Below are 24,442 nucleotides of genomic sequence, written 5' to 3'. Positions count from 1 at the left end.
ATAATTCTTTAATAATTATCTCCTATCCATTTTGAGCCTGCCATCTGCAAACTGCCAGGAAGTGTTTCCAGTTCAGTGAATTCTGTTTTACCTCTCTAGTTATGGTCACAGAGTTGCACTTAATAATGCATGGGGTTTTTTTGTGTAGACTTGAAATTGAAAGAGGAGTATAAAAGACAGGGACAAACCACTTTTTGCATACCAAAAAGTAAACCTCTTCCTTGTTTTAATGTAGTTGCTCTTTATCTAAGAGATCAAGTGCTCTTAAGAGACTGACAATGTCTCAAATTTTCCCTAGGAAAATAAAGAAAGGATTTTTGTAAAGATTCTGTAGCTTGATGAAGCTGTTTTGCTCTTCCAAAGAAGTCTGTCTCTGGCTTACTTGCAGAGCAGATAGTCTTGTATTCTTTACTCTTCCTTGTAACAAATGATAGGTAGACTGACCCAAAGTGCCAGCAGACCTTCTTCAGCACACGGGGGTGGCTGTGTTGTACTGAAAGGCTGTGGTCTAATTCTGTAAATGCTCATGTCGTGTGGGACTGGATATTACATTTACAATCCAATACTGTAGATGTAATTATGAACAATTGCACCTCATGTTGGCTGTGTTATTGGAAACAATAACCTGGATCAATCACACCATATACCTGACATGGAATTATTAAAAAGACATATTAATTAACTCTCTGTGCTTTTCAGATTTTCTGATTATGAGAGAAAAGTAAAGCATTTTTCTTTATCTACAGTTATAAAATCATCATTATGGTATCCATACCCTCGTGTAATACTGTGGGTTGGAACAAACTATGCCTTCTATATCATTGACTTTAAATATCACATGCTTTGGGCTGTTTGAAATGTTGGAATTTTTTTTTTAGTACTTACTTTGATATTTCCTGGCCATATTGAGACCTTAGTGCAATATGGATGATGTTTTATGATGCAGAACCATGTGACTGCATTATATTTGCATTCTATGTATAAAGGCCAACCAATGTGACCAACATATTGGAATCGGTTTGTGCAGCTCAAGGTTCTGCACATCTAGTTCTGGAAATCAGGCTGGTGGCACAGACCTGGGAACAGCTGCAGCTCCAAAATGCATTGCTCTGCCTACCTAGCTCCAGATCAGCAATATGAATTTCTTTTTTCTGTGGAGTCTGACTAAACATGCTTTTGAAAGTGACACATCCTGATGCTGGAAGACCTTCCCAGGAAAGTTTCAGCAGGGAGGAAATGGGAGAATATAACATCTCATAAACTCCCTATGACTCCAGAGCAAGGCCCAAAGGCTATCATTACTGGGATGCATACTATTAACGTCAGTTCCAAAAGAGGATCGCAATGTATTGTGTGTTGGGAGTTTCTAGAGTCAGCTCCATCCTGCTATGTGGTATAACAATGTGTCAGCTGCACAATAGGAGTAACCTCACAGTATTCATATGTCACTTCAACAAGAGAGCAAAAAAAAAATTCTCTTGTAGTTCCAGGGTGGTTTGGTTTTTCTGACATTTAATTCTTACATGGCAGGCATCAGTGCTTTAATGGGTGAGATTTTTGGACTGAAAACAAAATCATTAATAGAAAACAGTCACTAGTCTGTACTTCCTATCCTTGACAAACTTCCCTATTTCTTTTTTTTTTTTTTTCCCTTTTATTGTCATGTCATGTCAGAGCTGATTATAAGAGACAGGCTTTATAGCATTACATGGGTGGGCTTTGGACTATTGAGCTTCTGTTCTGGGAGATCACAGACCTCAGTTTCACTGTCTTTGCTCTCTCCCTAACACAGTGAAAACACTGAAGTGACATCCCAGAGGTAAATCTTTGTACCTTGAATTTAAGGTCATGGATTCTGAGATAGAAAGAAAAAGTCGTATTTCACAGTCACAGACCAATCACAAAGCAAATTTTATTGTGATGGAAAACTAAATAGCAAATGTGACTCCTGCCTCTCAATTACCCAGTATGTTGTAGTGGCTGATCTCTAAAGACAGGCCCGGTCGTGTCCAGGCACCATCTGATACAGAACAAGCCCACCCCACAGAGGACACCCAGCAGGCAGCTCTGCCAGGCTGCAGAGACGCTGAAAGCAGAAACAGTGACAAACAGGCAGTGCCATTAGCAGCACAACAGGGAATGCTCAGAGGTGAAGAGAGAGAGGCTGGAAGATAGGAAGGCAACAAGGGCTTACATAATCATATTTAGGCAACCATAAACCCATAGCAACACCTCCCCCCATGTCCCAGAGGTGCCTGGGAGCACTGCGTAAAGTGAAATCAAACCCCATCAATGTAACATGTGGCATGAGCAGACGGGACAGTTCAGTCCTACCACTAACACCCTTAGCAGCTTTTAGACTAAGGAGGATGTTTCTCACCCTTGCTCTCCTACCTTCTACATGCAGCAAGAAATACCATTACAGGAGGTGAGTGTTGCATTTGGACCCTGACTGCCTTCTCTGCCATGTATTGTGGCATAGAAACAGGTTGGAAACAACTGCATCATGGACAGCTCTGCTCTCTGGGAAGAGCCCGACGTAAAATCTGATTCACAATGAACAGAGCTGGATGCGTTTTGTTCCTTGCTTTTTGTTGCATTCCTAAAATATGATGTCAGAGACCTTGGTGCACATGGATATGTTCTGGGTTGTCCAGGCCTGGGAGGATTTATTAGAACAAGGGAAGCAAATGGTTAAGATTTGTCTTAGAGTAGCCGTTCAACCTCAGTCTGTAAAACTGCCTCGTAAATCTCTGGAAATCATTAGCTGTTAATCCATTGCTCAGCTGATTATTGTGAATAGTATACAAGCCTTTAATTGTGATTATCCAGGAAAGGCCACCTTTTGCTGCTGAGACAATGGCTCTCAAGTTCATCTAACAACATGTGATAGGAGCAGGGTGGTGATAGATTGAAACAGACTAGAAAGATTGGAGCAAGCTAGTGATTTACCTTCTCCAAAAATTGGAACCACTGCTGGGGAATGCAGGATGCCAGAAGGGGATGGTGGAACTGATTACTCAAAATCAAGTAAAAATCTAAATTTCCTCCTCTATTCAGGCCTTCCCCACCCGGAACAGGGGATACATGAGCAGATCTCATCCTCTCTGCTTCACAGAAACTGCCAATAGAAATTCCTTCGCTCTGTGAGGAATACAGTCTGGGGCCTTGTGAATCATGAGGTCACCTGAAATAGCACAACCACGCCAGGCATTTCCAAATCCTCCTGGTCACAAGGAGTGAACTTAATAAAACACTTGTTTAAGTAACAGCAACTGAGGACTCACGAGCCAGTGAATTCCCCATCACTTGAATTCCCCATCACTTCCTCTTGTCACCTGTGATTTATCAACCTCAGGAGGTTCACAAGTTCATTCATCACCTGCAGAAGAGCAGGACTGTGGGCCCAGGAACTTGAGGTGGCCCATCAGCTCTGAGCCCTTTCTCTGCATCCTTGGCCAGTGAAGATTCATATCCAGACAAAGATCTCCAAGAAGTGACAAGGCAAGGATGTGGCCCAGGTTAGTGCCACACTGAGCCACCTGCCTTGGCACAGATCTGTTGCCTGAAACCTGTTGCCCTGGATAACCTGTGGGTCTTCTCTGATGAGGCAGGAGAGGGGTGTGCTGGGTGTGTCTGGCACTGGGCCCGCTGCAACTCATTCAAGCTACATTTTGTCCAGAAGTGACACTATGGCCCATGCTCTTCCAGACAATTGCAACAGGAAAGCCCTGCCCATGGTCTCTCACTCTATTTCTCCTTCCTTTCCTCTCCCCGGACTGGGCACCACTGCCCGAGAGCAGTGGGAACATGCTGATGTGGATATCCTGTCAGGACAGCTCATCTTATGCCCCAAGGTCACAGGAAGACATGAGCCACTCCACAAACCTTTTGCACCACTGGTGGAGTCCTGGAGGGTCAGGCAGGGTCAGAGCACAGATGGGGCTCCCATCCCATTCCTGTTCAAACACCCAGCAGGTGACTGTGAGTTTTCAGTTTTGGTCTTTTGGCTGCTCCATCCCTGTGTGTTTAAGTATGTGTTGTGTGTGTAGGGAGGGAGCAATGCTGATATTTTTCGGAACCTCTCATTTTCTTGCCTTGTTTTTTTCACTTTTCATAGCATTATTACTCCATTAATATTCCTGAAAGCCAAGCTCTAGTCCAATGGGTTCTCATGATTAAAGACTAAATGCTGCAGAGGAGATGACAGTCCTCACATGTGCCAATGAGTCAGTGAATTCCTTTGTGAAGCCTAAGTCCATCCAGATGTTGACCTCAGCTCTAATGCTATGTTCTTTCCTTATTTTCCTCTAGCATTGCTGGGTCTATTTAAGATGGGTATGACGTGACGATCAATGAGGAAAGACAGGCTCTCTAAGAGGGTGAAATGCTTTCCTTCTTTCTACAATAGGATTGTGAAGCTCTTTCCACTGCCGTAATTCTTGGCTGCTGCCTTAAAAATGCTTGTGTTACAAATATTATTGCTCATTTGGTGCTATTTGCATTACGCAGGCCTGAATGCCTAAAGGCAATCTAAGCATCTTTCTAGGGGTCTAATTTGGATTAATAATAATAATAACTGGTAGTGTAGTCCATGCAGGGAGTACAGAAAAGCAAAGAACTATCTGCCTGTGGCTGCTAGAAATATTCTGCTTTCACAGTCTAAAACCAGTATTTTCATTAAATACAAAGAGACAGAATTGTATTCTGCCTACCTAGATTTTCCCAGCAATTTTGCTGTTTCTTTACCTTTCTTTGTAATCAATTTCTTAGAAACTGGACTCTGAATTGCACTTTTGGGCAGTTGCTGGCCTGGGTATTTCCTTGCTGTGGATCAGGCAGTTCCATCACCTTTTCTGCAGGCTGTGTGGCAGCAGGCCAGGAAGTGCACTGCTCCTGAAGGTTGTGACAGGACCAGAGGCAGGCATGGAGCACTGACTGCTGCACAGGTTTTAGCAGGGCTCCAATAGAGGACGTGAGGACAGTGCCAAATGAATCATGTTCTAGGCTTTTCCTTTCCTTTCCCACCCCTCTGGGTGACACAAGCCACTTTTTCATGATGCACATCAGCAGAGCTGGATATTTTTTCTAGGGCTTTACTTTAAACAGATTTCTGGAGTCTGATCTTCAGAAACATTTACTCTGCCAAGTCCCCTCCCAGATTTGGGACATTTTCTTAAGTGATACTTTGGTTTCCTGTTGTGGGATTCAATGTGGAGATGCAGGGACTATAAATGGGGATTTCCTAATCTCAGCTTGTCCAGTTATGTCCAGCAAAATGGAGCTTTCATAAAGTTCCTCTCCAGCTGTCATAACATACCCTCACCATACTGACCTGCCACAGTGATGTTTCCTGTTGAGAAACATCACTGGTAAGCTCATGAGGGGGAGCTTCAGAATGGGAGCAGAATGGGCAGAGCAGTGCACCTCTGGATAGTCTGGATACCCTTATTCCTTTGGTACTGGGGTTGGCCTGTTTTTGGTTAGGGCACCAGGCCCTTAGTTACAGATGTTTCACACCTGGTTGCCATGCACACACGAATCCTAGGCTGCTGCTCAGCTCCTGACCCCTCTTCCAGGTTCCACTGACTTTCACTCCCTGTTCCAAGCCTTTGCATTTCTGTGCTTGCTCCAGGCATTGCTTCCCTGAGCTGCAGCATCAGAGGCACAGCCTCTTCTGCATGTGCAGCTTTCTGGTCTTGGTGAGACCTTCCCCAGATTGCCCCAAATACTGCCCTTTAAGTAGAGGTAAAGTAGGAAAAGTGCCAAGGGCGGTGACAGCTGCAAAATGGCAATTCTGACCAGATGCAAAACCAGGATTCAACTCTCTAGAGCCTCTATGCCAAGCTCCTTCCAGCTGATTGTGCTGAATATGCCTGAAGGCAACTCTCAATAGGCTGCAGTACCAGTGACTTGATGTCTATGATACAGTTAACACAAACTGGCATTGTCCCTGTTTAGTTTCCTCTATAAAACTCTTATTTCTACTCTCTACTTTTCTCTCCCTCTTGCTCTTTCTTTTTGTTTATTTGTTTCATGATCTCTGCCAAAAACACATTGATTTACTTGTAACAACTCATGCCAGGATCAGAACAGCCATATCTGAATTTATGGGCCAATTTTCAAACAGAGTAATTTCCTGCTATTTTCCTGCCTCCTGACTCAGAACCGTATATTTCTACCTACTGCCAGGCACAGACAATTCTTACTTAGAGATGAAGCCATTCCAAACCAGAGCCAGTATGGCTTTCAAAGGCCAAGTCTTTCAGCTCTTATTCAGGATTTTTATTGTAATGATCCAGACACGTGTTTTCTCACGGCCTGTACGTTACAGCTCTCATGGCATTTCAGAGATGCACAAAGAGTGATGGAGGTTACTTTGCAGTGCTTTTCAGAGGTGGTGTTGGGATGAGTTTGAGTTATTTGTTTATGAGATTAGTTTATACAGTGCTGCTGCAGAGCTGGTAACAATTTTCATTATGTGCTAGCTGGCTGTAGAGCATCTTCAAAAGGGATCTGCTCTATCTCATGGCAGAAAGCAGCACAGGTATGAAAGGAACTCCAAATACTTGAAAAGGCGGCACACAAACAGACTTTGTCCTCCTTCTCAACAACCCACCTTGACAGCACTGGTTTGATAATCAGCAGCTTCTGTGCATTAAGCCAGCCCCAGCTGGCTCAGTGACTCAGGGATGTAAAGCAGGAGGGAGGGCTTCTTCCAGTCAACAATTTGACTGCTTATTTTCAGTCTCAGAGGCCCACATCACATCTGGAGTTTTCCCAGTCATGGGTTTTGGTTTTGGATTCATAGTGTGAGAGCACAGGGAGGGTTGTTTTACCATCCAGAATTTCCAGTAGTGGACTGTGGCACTTAAAATTAAAATAAAACAAACAAACAAACAAAATTGTCATCCTTCCTGCAAAGCGTCATGTGCTCTTAGGGGTAAAAGAAAAAAGAACCACACAAACCACCACCACCAAAAATCCCATCATCATTAACTTCACAAAATTCCCAAGGAATGGGCAATGCAGCAGCTTGACATTCTAGGTGAGTATGAAGTAAATGTAGTCTTGCAGACATATATGTTGTGATGCTGAGTTCCTCATTCAGTGAAAGCCCTGAAATCCTCCCAAACAGTAAACTCCAGTTTCCTCACTGGAAGAAAACACATTAAGGGACACTCACAATTTAATGTGTTCAGTGCTACCCAGAACAAACTGTGGTAGTCTGTGTAATCCCTGATGAAAGGCAAAGCAAAGAGGTACCTGGAGGACCTCCAAGGCACTGGATATGAGACATCGTCTCAAACAAAGCTCAGTTAAGGGAAGGCCCCAGATCCATGCCAGATGATAAGGTAGGAAAGGAGGAATTAGCTTGCTCAAGAGGTCGTTCTGAAGGAAGGGATGGTATAGGATGGGGAAGAAACTCAGCCTGTCTATACTCTTTCCTCAATTAGAGCAAGAAGTGGCTCTCCCACAATCTTTTATTTTACTTAGGGTGTTCTGTGAACGCTTCCAGGTGTTTCTGAATCTCTTTCCTTGCTGTTTCCTTTCCAGGAGTGGTGATCCACAGCTCTCAGGGAAGACTTAGCACCCTATTGGTCATCAGCCCCTGACAACAGGCTGGCTGTGGGCCTTTGGATTTTCCCACTGACCTCATCTTTCAAGGTTGTATTTTCCACCTCTGATGGTTTCAGGTTTGATCTTAAAATAACTCTACCTTGTAGTGATTCACCCACATCCAAGGGTTGGGTTTCTTGGCCTCTTCTGAGCCTGGGTGTGTTTTGGTTGCTCCTCACTGATCGCTACTCAGTTTGCCCCCAGGAGGGCCTTTTGACCATGCTCTGATAATTTTTTTTTTATGCTCTAATCATATTGAAATGTATTTCACACCCAATATCTGTCAACAAGGGCAGAGAGCTGAGGATATCATGACAAGCTATGACTTGGAAAGGTTTACTATTAGATGCTTATGTATTTTCCAAAAACAGGTACAACTCTGCATTGCCATGGTGACATAGCCCTTCTTAATTCTCCTAGGCGATGTAAATTAGGGGACTTCTTGGCCAGAGAAGGAAAGTATGGACCCAGGGCCCTGGGAGATGGCACATACTTCTTCATGAGTTTAGAAGCCCACTTAGTCCAGGGAGAGAAAGCATAATTGAAAAATTGCTAGCTACTGACATCCAAGAGCAGGATTAAGATTCACCAAAAAAAACCCAAAAAACCCAAAACAAAAAAACCACCCACCACCCCCCCAAAACAAACAAACAAACAAACAAAAAAAAAACCCAAAAAACCCAAACCAAACCAAAACAAAACAAAAAAAAAAGGAGTTTTAATCAATACAACAAACACAAATCTTCTGTGGCTGGTTGAGTTTTTTGTCTCAGTGGTTATTTCCCATGTATATTCTGGTTTCTAATCAAGAAAGGAAGACCTACTTATTTTTTAACAACTATGTATGTACAGGTACAAGATTAAAATTCAATAATCAGTGAATTTAAACCAGACCCCTCCCCCCCCCAAAAAAAAAAAAAATTCACCTCCCTGGCAGACAGACTTGAGGATGAGCCTATTTTATTTTTTCTTACATCCTGACACTGACTGGCATCAAGCACCTTGTACAATATTGCAGTTACTGGATGTAATGTTACCACATATCCTGAATTTAGGTTTTGGTGGAAAACAAAGGCTGTATGTCATTCTATTGGGGAATTCACCAGTATTCCTGCCAGCTCATCATCTTCCTAATGTTGCCAAGTAGTAAGTGATTAATTGCCATGACACAGACAAGGAAAAAAAATCACAAGATCACAAGATCAACAGAAAAAGAAACATTTTGGAAATGAGCTTAGACAAGATATATTTGCTCGCACTTTGATATTTGAGTGCTTTTTGTTCACGTCATCAGGCTTTTGACAAAAGTTCTGATGTTTGTGTGCTGGTAAGAGTGAGGAGTTCAGGAACTGAGGATTTAAGGAAAACAGCAGCTATCACAGGAATTGACAACCTGCATTGCATGTCCTTTAAAACAGAAATGCCAAAACTGTGGGTCATGTCTGGTGTCTGAGGCCAATTCACCTGGTTCATGTTTCCAGCTGAGATTGACTTAATAAGGTATCAAAAATCACAGGAACTGATACCAGCTAATGGTCCCGAATGACTCATTGATACCAAGCTGGGAGCTGCATATGGGACTAAAGGGATCATTCCCATGACTTTGGCATCATCCCTCCTTTCCTCCAGTGACACAGCCTGAATACATTGTCAGACTAAAGCTGGGAAAAGCTACAGAGAACATGCATGGGCAGGAGGGTTTGCTTGGCCTTGTGTAATTCTATGTTAGCTCCTTCTTAAAAATATTCCTCAGAAGCTCATTTATCTGCCAAGTTTTAGCATGGCATGAAATATGTGCAGCCACATAACCCTCCACCTCTTTCCAAAAATGGAGAGGGGCTAAGAAAAGACCAACTCAGGTTTAGCTATCGCAACACAGAGGTCCTGAACGTCAGTCAGCCAGGGGCAGACTGTGATTTACCATGAAGTTTCAGCTGCAGAGATCCCTCCCGTGCTGAGAACTGGGAAGGATGTGTGTGGGAAGGGAAAAGAAGGGAGAACAGCTCATGTGGAGGGCAAAGGGGGTGACAGCATGGGAACAGAAGGATGCTGCAGAAGGATGGAGAGAAGTGAAGCCTTTCAACCCCTCACCAGCAGTGGCACCTGTCCCAATCTTGGACTCACTTGTGTTTCAGTGGCTTTTCTTACTGCCACGGCTTTGGGAAAAAGAGCCTGTTTACAGGAAACTAGCTCGCTGTGCTTCCCACAGCCTTGCTGGGCTGGGGTGGAGGCAGAAGCTGGCTCTTTTTGCTGCTGAGAAAGCTCCAGCTTCTAGGGGTGTGTGAATGCTGCAACTCACTTCTTCCCAACCCTACCTCCTTCCCCTGGCACTGACACTTCCTCACCCCAGCCTCAGCCACATGGGTGTTTGCAGGGTTTGTGGTTCCAAAAGGGCTGAAGGATCCCTGGAGGCTGCAGGGCCCATATTGTGGCTCAATCCGTGGGGACAGATCCTGCCTGGTGTTACCATCCCTCGCATCCTCAGGCTTCGCTGAAGATGTTAAATGAACAGATTTCCTGTAATAGATGGCAGCAATGACAAGAAAAATAAGATGTTGCACCACATCTTGGCAGGAGTGGCTCAGAAGGACAATCCAGGCAGTTGTCTGTCCTCTCCCAGCCCTCTCCCTCTGTTCCCATGCACACTTGCTTACGGGTCATGCTGAGGGCTGAAGAAAAAGCTGTGCACTGTCTTCTTTAGTAGCAGGCACAGAGGTTATCATTCCAGCCTTGAAAACCAAGGCTGCAAACAGGGGAAGGGGGAGGTGACATATTTTGGTAGAAATGAGTATTTAAAACACATCATATTTGTTCTGTTGGCCTCTTCCCTACCTCCCTTGCAGCTTGTAAAACTCCTGCTGTCTCCCTTCCTTTGCAGGCGGATGCTTGGCTTGTTTCTGCAGTGTAGCACAGAGCATTCCTGTCACCCTGTCCTTGCAGCTACTAACCCATCTCCTAAAGCTTAGAGAGGAGCTGGTGGGCTACTAACCTACGTCCTAAAGCTTAGAGAGGAGCTGGTGGGCTGCTAACCCAGCTCCTAAAGCTTAGAGAGGAGCTTGTGGGCCAGCTCCTGTCCCAGCTCTCACCGTGGCTGCTGCTGGACTTGCACACAGCAGTAAGTGTTGGATGAGGAGCAGAGGGTGCCAAACCACATGAATCTGGGGCTTGGCAGAGCCCGGCTGCTTTCAGGCAGGGAACGCCAGGGGCAGCAGCCCCAGCACAGAGGGATGGTCAGCGCCAGGAGGGGCTGCTCCTGGAAAAAGGGAGATGTCCCAGTTAGTCACCGGCCACCCGCTGGCGGCTGGGAGGATCTCTGGCAGCATCTGCTGCTCGGCTGGGCGCAGACAGGGTCAGCATGGCTCAGGGCTGGTCCCTGAAGAGCCAAGGGCCGCTGCTCCAACCCAGCTACACATTCTCCACTCCCCACAAGCCGTGGGGCTGCTGCCAAGAGTCAGCAGGCACAAGCTGAATGCTGTCGTGATATTTATTCAGTGCATGTTCAAAGACATCGGGGATGGCAATAGCAGGCACGTTGTGGTGTGTGGCTGTGCAAAAGGTGCGGGACACTGACAGGTGTGACACTGTCTGGGATGACAATCCATATCTGCTTTTTGCATGGCTTGCCACAGCTCCACATTCCAGGGATTTCCAAGAGTTTCAGTTTTAATAACAAACAAAATACATTGAAAGCACATTGGATTTAGTTAAAAATGCACAAAATGCATGCATACACAAAAAGAGTCCCTTTCCGAAAGTGAAGGACAACAAAAAGGGCTCAAAAAGCTTCTCAGGTAATACACAAGTCTATTCAGCAGTGAAGAGGTACATGAATAGGATGCTGTTTTTCCCAAGCTGTTGTTGTGTTCCTCACTTGTATCTCCCAGATACAATTTGAAATGTCTTTCTGTGGAAATGTAGTATTGAGAAAGCTTTGGGTAAGAGTTCATAGATACAAAGCCTATGGACTTTTTAGGAACTTACCTTCAGTAAGGACTGATGGAAACTGACTTAGGATACCAGCTGCCTGTCTGGGATTTCTAGGACACTTCTACCTCAGCTGTCCATAGATAAGGTCTCCAGAACAGAGATATCTCTGTGATAACTGCAACAATACTGATAACAGCCAAAAATTAGCTAATTGAAAGTTCAAGTGACAGCCTGGAGAATAGCTATACAAGTTTTGATCTCATGTCACATGTTTACCCCTGATGGGAAAAAGGTGGAAAGCAAAAGTCGTGAGACAAAAGGAGCCTCATCACTAGAGCCCAACTTGCAGCTTGCCTGGGGATTACACTTGTGCATTGAACTGTACAGGTTGCAGATGCCTGCCAATGTCTGTCTCTGCTTCCCCTTCACCTCCATTTCACAAAAGAAGGTCTGCAGTACTCTCTTTTATTTGATGACCTTTAAAAATCACATAGAATATTCTATGGCAGAAGACCTAAGCCATCCTTCCCTTGGGAAACTGCTAGGTAGGTTGTATCTAACCCTGGCAAGACACATTGTCCTACAGTCTCCTAACTTTGACCCTTTCATATATCCTTTTATTGCCCACAAGAAAAACAGAGTCATAAAATGCAACTCATTAAATGCCCACGCAGTGTGAGACACTACTAGTAAGCCTCTGCTGTTAAGGCTTTCAGATTTCACATGGTATTAAAAAGTTTACAGGACACTTGGTCCTCTTTAATATTGCAAAACAACCTTTTGGGTCATTTGTGCTATAAACTAGCAGTGAAAGTGAACCAAAGAAACCCAGATTTTATTGTAATCCATGTTACTAGGAGTTGTGCTTTAACACTTCAAGACTTGGCCTGAAGGTAAAGAAGCAGTAGCTTTTACAGACTTTTCTCCAGCAGAGAGAGAGGTTGGCAAGGTACAGAATGAAATAATCCAAAGAATGCCACCCCAAATGCGCTGAATCCCATGGAGAATTTGATGCAGATTTCTTAGAAATCTCATGTCATTTTTTATGCCAAAGTGCAGATCAGGCAAAGTGAGGGAAAGGTCCTTCTAATTTAGTCCTAAGGATCCCATTTTGAGGCAGTTTACCACTATCAAAAGAGACAGCATTTTCCTTTAATGTTCTAAAAAAGTGGAGGCAGGCACTACAAATCTCCTTTCCACACAACAAAATGCATATTGGGTATCCCAGATTTATCTGCTTCTCATGCAGTCCAGGGCTTTTCTGCAAGACTCTTCAAAAGTTTTATTTGTATGATCATGGACATGTAATGTTATCATAGCTGAGAAAAGAACTTCAAAACAGATACAATCTAGAAATGTAATCCAAAAACCTGTGGGTTTTTTCACTTCATCAGCTGTTTTCAATGCCTTTCCAGCTTGATTTTGTGTGGGCAAGAAAATGGTGAAAACAGTTGCAAGACATTAGTGAGGGACTTGGCTCATGTAAGCGCGAGATTTGAAAAATCTCTTGAAAGCCACCATCAGAAACCTTCAGGGAAGAAGATAATTCCTACCCACTAGCACGAAACAATGGAGTTTTGTGATCATAGGAAGGGTTAGTCAAGAAATGTAACCAGAAACATTGATTGGACATGGGGCAAAAAGGGGTATTGCAAGAAGAGTTTTTGAATCACTACTAGGTGTTGGAGATCCGAAATCTGTGCAACATGACCATGTGGGGTCCTTTCTTCATTCAGTGTCATTACTGGAAAAGCAGGACTTTACTTCCTGGCTTGTGTCAAGACAGGTGTTGAGCAGCTTGATGCCTTAAATGCTGTGATATCTCAGGCCACCAAAGACTGCTCAGAAAAAGGTGCCCAAGGCTTTGGGGCTGTGCCAGCTCACCAGCCATCAGCTCCTGCCCATGGCAGGATGTACAGCAGAAGGGGCACATAACATCCTCCTTCCTGGGTGTGGCCCTGGATTGGTTCGGGACCGTACATTCAAGCAGGTGGGACACAGGCTGTGGTAAATGTTGGTGTACATGCCTCCAATTGTCCAATCTTGAGACACAAGACCAGTCACTAAAACACTACAGAGACACTGTTTATAATCTTGAGGAACTTGGTGACCCAAGTCAATGATCTGTCTTGCATAAAGGTACCAACCATTCATATTCTGTCCTGTACATACCTAATGAAAATTAATAACTCTGAAACAAACAAATCCTTAAATCCCCCTGCTTCATAATTTAAAAAAAATCTTAGTGGAGTGTAAAAATATTTGTTGCATCTTGTTGCTGAACAAAACAGAAAATGGGATCTTCTACTGCCCTCATGTCCATAGAGTTCAGGGCTGCTGAATTAACTATGTTGCTGAGTTTTATTAGTATTAGTTAGGCATGTGTAATACAATCCAAAAGACACAATGCAGTTCTTGACCTCAGATTCCATTTAAAAAATTGGACAGAAAATGACAATGAGCTCAGAGAAGATCAGAAGTAAATTCTGGTTTAGGAGTGGAAGGATTTATGCTGAAGCCTGGCATTTTATTGTCTGTGTTGGGCTCTACTGGGAGTTTGTCATTGGCTTGTGCCAATGCCACAGAGCCTGTGAAAGTGGCAAGAGGGAAATCTTTGCTTAAGGTTGCAGCAGTTCCCAAACTTGAAACAAATGATGGCAGTTTTCCCCTAATTTCCACTGGCAGCACCTCAGAAGGGTTTTGCTTTTTTGGCATGAGGGATAGTCTCAAGTAGAGTCTTTATTTCATAGCCCACTTCATCTGCTCACTGCTATCACAGACCTCCAGACAAACTTTAAGGTTGTGTTTTCTTCATAGAGCACCCAGTGGTTTTAACATCTGGAACAGCTGGCCTAATCAAAATGTTTGGACTGTATTCAAGAAATACTTGTAAGAGATACTGGCAGGTGATGTGAAGGAGACTGATGGTCTGGGTTAAATCATTGTACCCATAGATATTGCCCTTTTTTTTTATCAATGGAGGGAAAATGTAGTGGGAAATCTCAAAGACTGGATGTCAGGTGTAAGGCAAAAATCAGTACCTTAAAATCTTTACTCCCAGTGCTGCTTTTTTAAGGACAAAACTGTCCTTCAGAAAAGGTACTAAAGATCAATGCTTTGGTTATCCTTTGAAGTACTTACATGTTGGCACCCTCTCTTTGTGCCTCAGGAATGATGAATAACTTCAGGGGTGATGCTGTATCACAGTCTCAGACCCATGTGCCAAGCATCCCTGCCCCACAGGAGGTGATGGCTCACACTCACACATTTAGTGTATCTCTTGGTACTGTAAAAAAATACAAAATCATCCTGAACAAATGCATTAAAAATCAGAGTCGTGGTTCAATGGAATAATTCAGCAACAGCATAGAGAAAAGATAATTTTAGTGACATCTGTGCAGAACAGGTTCTCAGACTTGAAAGTACAGGCTTACTCAGGGCTGAGCCCAAAAACATACATAGGGGATACAATATGGAAGCAGCCACTCTGCAAGAAAGTGTGAGAACCTTTCCCTGAGGAACCCTTACCCCAGATCCACATGAGCACAAAGGAGAAAATTTAGGCCTGGAGGTGTTGCCAGAAGAGTAACATACCTTATGTAAAAAAAAAGCACAGTACAAAAAGAAATGCTGAGCTAGCAAGAATCTCTCTCTAGTAGCAGTGGGAACCCCCTCCTGCTTTATTTTGTGAAGTATCTTTCATATCTTCTGCCAAAGACTTTAGGCGACATCAAGTTTTGCAAGGAGGCGAGTAATAATAGAGCCAAAACTTGGTTCAGACTGCCAATAAGGAGTCACTGCAGCCTGGAACAGTGAAAGGTCATCCACAAAGACATGAACACACATTTTTTTGCCCCAGATTCTGGACCAAGTGTTCTGAGGAAGAAGCAAACAGTTGGACTGGGTCCAAAGCATGGGGAGAACTTGTAATTAATCTTTTTGTAATTCTTTTCCCACCCTAAATCTTCCAGATTTCCTGCCTCACTTAACTCTTTCCAAAGTATCCTCCTGCAATGTCACAGTTGCTGAGGCTTGATGCAGACCAGATACAGGCCAGATGGCTCCCTGAATGCCACCCTTAGGCACCTCTTATGGGTGACTGGTTTTTGGTGTCACAATTGCCACTTTCCAAGAGAGCTTTAAAGCTTGGCCTGAAAAATTAATCTTGCCCTTGAGCTTCAATAACTGCTTGACAGTCATTTCTTTTCACCTTTACTGGGCAGCTGAATACCAACTTCTTGCACAGCTGCATGTTTTTAGGAGCAGATTCAACAAGATGGTACAATGAAGCTCACCAGTGTGCAGCCGTATGCATGAACCTCTCTCCAGGGGTACCCAGCAGGCACTCTGTGAATCTCAGAGTGTTTTGAATTAAAAGAAGTGTAAACATATTTCCAATTTTCAGAATTTAATTTCATTTCCCTTCCTTTGCAGCAATGAAGTTAGAATTTCAGTTCATTTTCTCACCTTCTCTGTGCCTCTCTCTTTTCTCAGCTCTAGTTGGGACATTAGCAAAAAGGATACAACAGAGCATCCCCCAGACTACAGCATGGATGGCTGCCTCATGCTTCTCAGGGTAGGAGTTCTGCTTGAACTTTAAAAGAGAAAGGTAGAGAGAAAGAGGGAGAGAAATAAAGAAAGACAGAAAGAAAAAGAGAAAGAGAGAAAGAGAGAAGGAGAGAAAGATAGAGAACGAGAGAACGAGAGAAAGAAAGAGAGAAAGAGAGAAAGAGAGAGAGAGAGAGAGAAAGAGAGAAGGAAGGAAGTGGCGGAAGGAAGGAAGTGGCGGAAGGAAGGAAGTGGCGGAAGGAAGTGGCGGAAGGAAGGAAGGAAGTGGCGGAAGGAAGGAAGGAAGTGGCGGAAGGAAGGAAGTGGCGGAAGGAAGGAAGTGGTGGAAGGAAGGAAGTGGCGGAAGGAAGTGGCGGAAGGAAGTGGCGGAAGTGGCGGAAGTGGCGGAAGTGGCGGAAGTGGCGGAAGTGGCGGAAGTGGCGGAAGGAAGGAAGTGGCGGAAGGAAGGAAGGAAGTGGCGGAAGGAAGTGGCGGAAGGAAGTGGCGGAAGTGGCGGAAGTGGCGGAAGTGGCGGAAGTGGCGGAAGTGGCGGAAGTGGCGGAAGTGGCGGAAGGAAGGAAGGAAGGAAGGAAGGAAGGAAGGAAGGAAGGAAGGGAAAAAGAAAGAGAGAGCCTGTTTTGGTTTGAGCTGTAACCACACCTGTGGCTCCCCAAAGGCAGCAATCCAAACAGCCAGGTGTGCAGCAGCCTCGTCTCTTCAAAGTTGGTCCCTTTCTGTGGTTTTGGGCATTTTAAACCTTTTTCAAATCCAGATGTACTTGCAGTGCTGGAACTGGAAAACTCAGAAGATGTGGAGTGAGGCACACCATGGCTGTGCTTACCAAGCTCATGACCAGCTGCCTTTATATCTTCACAGAGCTGAGCTCTTTCTAGCCAGGAACAGGGAGAAGTGACCTGTTCTTGCTGTCCAGGAGTGACAGTCACCTGGTGCCTCCACATCAGTGTTGTAAAGAGGGGCAGCACTCCCAAAAGACCTTCCCTTCTCCCTATCCCATGGCTCTTTGAGAGCAAACTAGCTATAAGCAGTCAACTTCACTTTTTTCTTTTTTTTTTTTGGATGTATATATGTCAATTTCTAAAGCATTTGTCTCTACCTTGTGCCCATTTAGCTTAACACCTGGACTAAAAACCTAGGTGCAAGAGGTCAAGAATTTCTCAAATAATCCTTCTATTGTGCAAGGTGATGCTGTTTGTTTAGAGCAGGTGCTGTCTCTGCTCTGAAGGAGATAAAATTGACTTTGTTGCAGTTGGATGGTTTCTGGGGTGCACTTCAGAGATTCTTTGGCAAGGCAGATGCATGCTTTAGGCATGCTGGAGGAAGGAATTGAGGACCCCCAGGCTACTGCAGGAGTGCATTCCACTGAAACAGAAGAGGAATGGATAGGCAAAACCCCTCCAGGTTTTCCAGTCCTTGAAAAGAAGCATTCTTCTCTGGAGTAAAAATGGAAATAGCAAAATATAAAATTTTATCCTGGTAAATAAAACAGAGAAAAGAGGTACCCAGTGGAATGAGGTTGTTGGAAGCACCTTGTAAAGCTGCCTGTAGTATCCAGCCTTTACAGTGGAGGTCAATGTCTTGATCTTTTTTACTACCTGTGCTTCTACTTGCCAAATCTCATCTTTGTGTCCAGTAAAGTATTTTCAGTGAACTTGATGCAGGTAAAGTTGTATTGTCAAGTGATGAGCATCTTTCCTGAGGACACCACAAGAAAAGAACCTTTTCTCTGCCTCTCAGTTACCCTGTGCCAGCTTTGTAAGGAGCAGCTCAGGCCCATATGTTTGTTCATTGTGGATTTGGTATCTTGCTTCAAGGTTCTTACCTACAGCCAGAACCTTCTTTCCTGGATCTCACAACTGCTCCACTGCTGTAGTGAAACAGTGCTTGCAGTGTCCCACAAAACAAGATTGAAATGGTTCTAGGAACTGTAATGGAGACTAGAAAAACATGTTTGGCCTCTCTTCATAACAAATCCAAAATAATTCAAGGCCTGCTTATCCTTGGGAAAGCTCAGGTTCAAGTCAAAGACTGATACAAATTCTGCCATTGCTCTGTTGGACAAATCCAGGTAGTTCAGAAGAAAGGAGGTAACTTGGTTTTTGGAAGCTAAATAAAGGCATGATCTCTCAATAGTCAAGAGGTATGAGATATAGAGGTGATGTTGCAGAATTCTCTTCCTCATAATTTGGCAAATAGGTTTGCAGAGGACTGAACTGTTAGACTAACCTGTTGCCAAGCCCAGTAAATTTCTTTCTTGTAAGGATGGCACATTCCATAATGAATAGCTAAGATGATCTGTTCAATGAGCCATTTGCAAAGTGCAGACTCTCTTTAAAATAAGAGTTGTTACAGGACTAGTTTCTGTCATAACTGTTCTGAGCTATAAATACACAGTAAATTATCAGTCAGGTGTTTTCTACATGGCTGCACAATATTCCTAACTTTGCACACAGGCATATTGCTTAACCCTTTCTTTTCTGCTCTCTGGCAATTCATAAGGCAGAAGGGAGGACTCAGCATGTTAGTCAAATTCCTCAGGTGACAGTGCTGGAAATATTGAGGGGTGGCCCAGAACAGGATTTGGAAAAGGCTACACTAAAAGAACCTTCTTCTATCTGTTGATAGGCACGTTTGATACAAATCACCATGATCTAGAAGCTTGTGATGGTGAGTTTTAGTGACTTCTCTTCACCATATTGACATTTTTTCCACAAATAACAGTAGTCCCAAATGTAATATCTGGTCTGATTCTGCTTTCTCTCTATGAGAAATCATGGAGTAGTGCTCTCTGCACAGGGTCTGTCTCTGTGATGGATCTGAACAAATCTGCACCAAGGAAAGCAGAAGCAGGACCATTGACAAGGGAAAAATAAAAGTCTCCAGAATTGGAAATTGATTTCTGAGGTTGGGGAATCTCCATGTGATTCTGGAAGATAATTTTCAACTGAGGAAAAGAGGGAGTCATTCTTCTTTTTAAAAACTATTAATAAAAATACAGCTTACAGATGCACCATCCCACATTGACATTTAATTCTGAAGAAACAGAATGAAGATTTACTGGGTTGTACCTTGGACTCCAAAGAAAACAATTTTGCAACATAAGATGGTGTATCTTGTTGCAAAAATTTGGTTGTGTTGCTTTAAATTTTAATTTCTGCAGCCTTCAGGCATACAGCAAGGAAGATTTTCCAAAAATTTCTAAAGGTGTATTTTGAGGACTGGCCATCAAAACCCAGAACTTAACACTGAAATAAAACTTGCTGACTCTTTCTAGCAATATTTATTAGAAGGATTGTCACTTTCCAAACAAAACCCAATACTTCCAGGTGGGTGTGGAAGGACTTGGTCTCCTTTATCCATCTTTACTGGTGACTGCCAATAACCAGAAAGTAGGTATCATTCTGGGAGATGCTGTATTAGCAGCATTTCACCTCTAAGAACACCCTTCTGCATAGAAAACACCTTGCATTGCTTTGTTAAGGTGATTTGCACAGGAATGTTAAAAAGAGCCATTCAGAGGGTGAATTTCATTCAAAGATCCAACACATGGCACAGATCTGACAGAAAGCTGACAGAATGCACAGGCTTGTACAAGACCTGTGCAAATCCAGACTTCAAAAACTCCAACACTTCTAGGAACTTCCCATAACATTTCACCTCAAGGACTCTCATATGCCCCTCAAAGCATGACACCCTAATCTCAGTTTGGCTACCAAATTCAACTGGTTGTGGTCCAGGACTGGAAATTCAAAGCCCCAGGATGAGCATATATGGCAAAAGGCTTTCTGCCAACAAGTCTGGAAATCTGAAATTATGTATTTTGAACTATAAGTAGCCTGAGAGTTGAGATATTTAATAACAATGACATGAGTCTGTGAATTTCTAGTTTGGAAAAGAACCAAAAAAACCTTTCAAAACCATATCCAGGTGTAAAATTTACTATAGAAGGAGGTTGCCTCAGGTTGATATTCCAGGTTTAGAGACAAAAAATAGCCATTGTACTGTCAGAATTGTTTAGAGCAAGGAGAATACAACAACTAGGTCAGAAGGATTTTATTTCTCAACTTCAGATTAAATTAGAGCTGCTCCAAAACCACATTGCTTTAGAAGTGACAGATGCATTTGCTCCTGCGAAAAGCCCAGTGTGAGTCTTGGCAGGCAGAAGGGGCTTTTGCTGTGTCCATGCAAACATCTGCACGGGTTCCCTGGCCCCTGGACGTGCGAGCAGTGGGGACCCAGCTGGTACTGAGAGCAGGGCGGGGGGAGGAGAATTAACATCCTCCTGGGATGGAAGGCAAATTGGTTGCCTGGCTCACACCAGCTTCACACTGACAAACAGCACGAGCTGGAGCTCCAGAGTCACCAGAGAGCTTGTTTTTCACAAGGTCGTGCAAGGTTCACTCCATCCCTCTTGCCTGTTGATCCTGAAACTACGCTAGCCCTGTGCCTCTGTCGCTGTGCACACTTTCAATTGTTTAATAAGCAACTGTCAGTACTGAAGTGGAGCTTTTTCCACAGCTAGAAAAGTATTTTCTGCTTGGGTTGTTCTCTTTTGGGTATGTCTAGTGCTGCTTATGTGTTTTTTCTAGATGGAAGTTATCCATAACAGCTTCTTCAGGCTCTATCACAAATTTTGTATCAGAAGGCTACTTCATACCTGAAATAAAATTCACACTTTGCAAATTACAGTATTAGTCTACAGTATGCACCTCTAGCAGTGTGCTCTGCTCCAAAAACTCTTCCTTTTATGTAAAGAAAGGAGATTTGTTTCCTGTCACTGCAAAAGATACCCGGACCTTGACATTTTGGGTTGCTCTGGCTGCACTGCTGAGAGAACTTGTCAAGCTTTTGCAAGGTATGGTAATGCCCATTGGCTGATAGGATGGTGCTAGAGTCAGTAAATCAAATTACTATGATCCTCAGATGCTGATGATCATTTTCACTGCTGTCTTTTCTTGGCCACAGTCGTGGGGTTTACATAAACAGAGAAATCTTATTAAGAAGCCAGAGGAAGGAAAAGGATACCTTGTGGACCAGAACTAGACACATTCTGGATGAAGTGTTGTTTGACATCCCTTTGGAGCCAAAAATATTGTCTTGAACAATGCAAATGGGACCTTGTGAGACTGTATAAAACCTGTCAGTCACAGAATCCTAAATAACCACAGCACAGCTTTATCTTCAGTGTTACTTGGAATCGTATCAAGGAGGCTTTTTTTTCTCCTTCTTTTTCTTTCTTTCATTCCATTTTTTTCAAAAACCTCAAGGTCAAACAAAACATATGCTTAAAAATAAAGCTTTATCAAGAGAGATGGAGGACTAAAGGGCTCCCTATTTTTAGTAAGGGCAATCTAATCTAGGCAGAAGTTGTTGTGGGCGCCTCTCTGTTTTCCATGAAAGGTAGGTGCTCCTGGGATGGTTCCCAGGGCTTTCTGTGGCTTCTGTTTTCAGATGCAACCCAAGCCACTGAGTTTTATTGAGCAAGTATCCTGGAAAGTCCTGAGCAGAATGAGAGACAGCTGATAGTCCTAGAATACCAGTACTTTTAGTAAGGTTCTGCAGCTGTATCTCTGGGTTGTGAATTCTCATAGGCTTTGAGCCAAGCTCTTTTCCCCAATCCTCCCCCAGCTACTGATATGGTCCTTGACAGGGGAAAGCATCTGTCCAACTGAAAGCACAGAAAGTGATTAAGTGCCTTCTTAATCAGGGCCTTGTAACTCTTATATTTGACTCTTGGCTTAGTCAAAGCCGGCTATTTCAGTAAATTTAATGTGGAATTGGATGGAAATGGTAATGAGACAGAACTTTTCACTTCTAGGTCATCACTGAACAATTTTTCAGGAAGGAAAGCCCTATAAAATTATTGCTTAAAGGCAGTCAAGAGTGCATTTGAAATGTTGAAGCACAAATATCTTGGCTGGTCTGACTGCTTTGTATTGCCAGAGTTATGGGAATTTGCTTGTGAGTTTACTGTGCTGAGACAAGAAAACTACTTTTGAAACACCCAACAGACAGCTGATATAAAGCCCTAAGATGGAAAAAAACAAAATACAGTTTTTCTTTTGTAACCAGGAGAAAAAGAAATTCCTCTCCCATTAGCCTGAGACATTAAACTATATCCCATATAGAATGAAAAATTGCAGAAGAGGTCACTAAGAAATGTCTGGCTGGTTCTGACCTGTAATGCCTGGACCTGTGAGGTCTGTGCATTGCCTCTTTTATGAGGCTGAAGAAAAGAAGGAAAATCATCTGATTGCTGGGAGGATTGAAAGTATTTTACAGAAAAAGAAATGCTTAAGTGAGCAACAAAATTATCACCAGTGTATTCAAACTTATAAAAAAAAAAGAAAAGAAATAAAGCCAGATTTCTATGTAACCTGATGACTTTATGCTTGGGAAGGAACAATAATTAAGCAGAATGAGATATCTGGGAGTGGGGAAGTAAGGGAGAGCCAAGGCTGCAAACCACCCTTTTTTTATTCTAATGCAAGAGTCAATCTCATCTAAGTTTGCAGGAAAATTTGCCATGCCTGGGTCATGTGGAAATCTGAAGCAGGCTTCCCTCCTTTCCATCTCTTCAGTGCTAAGCAATGATCTGCATCCCCTGAAGTTTGGAGAGGAAATATACATAAAGCCTGTAAGTATTTATGAGAGCTATAAAAAAGAGCTTTGCGGTAGTTGACATGGGAAGTGATTAAAGTACCTTATAGGCAAAGATTGCAGAAAAGAGGGAGAAGTGATGCCAGAAGAGAATCTGGCAACAATCCCGAGGTAACGATAAGTGACTTTAAGAAGTAGGAGTTGTGGGAGGAAAAGCAAAAAAAAATTAAATTGAAGCAGATTGCAAGACTTTTGGCCTTGGGGACTGAGCTGCAGAGACTGTTGATTGCTGGAATTGCAGTCACAAAAGGAAGGTGATGTCTCACCCTGCTTGTGACTCAGAATTTACTGGTCAAAGCCCACAAAACAGCAGTTCATCAAGATTAACTTGAATTTGAAAGGACTCAATTTCCCAGGCATCTCAGCTTTCTCCATCTGTGTTTACACAAATGGGTCTTGGGTCTCTCCAGGGCTTAGCAAAAAGCTGCTCTGCATAGAAACACACACATGGGCCGTGTTGCCAAGGGGGATCTCTATGAGTGACTTGTTTTCCCAGGCTGATCTTTTTTTCCTATTTTTTTGCTTTGTTTTGCTTTCCCATTTAACAGGTGGAGCATGTGTTCAGACCTGTCCTTAGACATGACATAAGCATTTGCAGATGAAATGATACATCAGAGGACCACATAGTTATCATGATCAATAATGAGTATAAAAGCCTACCTTGGGAAGTCTGAGTTTTGTACTCTTCACATCCCAAATGGTGCAGAAATGGCTTCTGATCTGATGCAAATGGGGAGGAGGAAATGTACAGGCAGGGAGAATGGTGTGCAGAAAGGAAGAGCAATAGAAAGACATAGACAAATTTCAAAACTATTCAGCAAATAGTTTGAGTAAAGGGTACCTTTACTTAAATTGGACCAGCTACAGGAGAAGAAAACAAGGGCTGAATTCATCAGGACATACTGAACAAATGCTTTAGACACTAAGAATTGGCCTATGTCCTCCCCAAAACCCAACAGCCTGCTACTTAGCTTTCATCAGGGTTTGCTTATGGTATTTTAGTTTAGGTATTTATTGTATTAGGTACCAGTGTGCAGTCTGTCTTCTGTTGCATTGCTGTGTCACAAAGATGAAGTGCAATGACACGGAGCAAACTCATTGATCTGTGAATACAGAGCACATATATCTTGATAGGCAATCATATTTCTTGATCTTTGGCACTTCTGAGTTTTTTTCAGGTCGCACTAATGTCAGGAAGAGCTTCAGATGCTGAAGCACACTGAGAATCACTGTGTAGCTGTAGGTTCATGTTCGAATTCAAATGTCAACCAGCTGGGTTCAGATCATCATCATATTGCAGGAACACATTTGGTAAGGTTCTGCAGTGATATTCTTTGAACCTGTTACTATTCATGATTTTTATTATTTACCTAGATTGAATGAAAATAAAATATGCTCTTAAAAGTAGCAGGTAACATTAAAAAAGATAACAAGAGGACTGCCTTGTACTTCAAGATTATCAAATATAAGTGGATGAATAATCCAGGGGTTTGTGAAGGGACAAGATGAAGTTCAATAAAGAGAAATGCAAGATACACAGTTCTAGACTTAGGCAAGAACAACCAGATGTACAAACAAGGGATGTGAGGTAGCCAGTAGAGAAAGATCTGGAGCAACTGTGAATCACAAGCTGAAGAGAAGTCAGTATTAAGATTGCCATGAGAAAAGC

Source organism: Melospiza georgiana, chromosome 7 (assembly GCF_028018845.1).
Source record: "Melospiza georgiana isolate bMelGeo1 chromosome 7, bMelGeo1.pri, whole genome shotgun sequence".
NCBI lineage: Eukaryota > Metazoa > Chordata > Aves > Passeriformes > Passerellidae > Melospiza > Melospiza georgiana.
Note: the sequence above shows the minus strand (reverse complement) of the source record.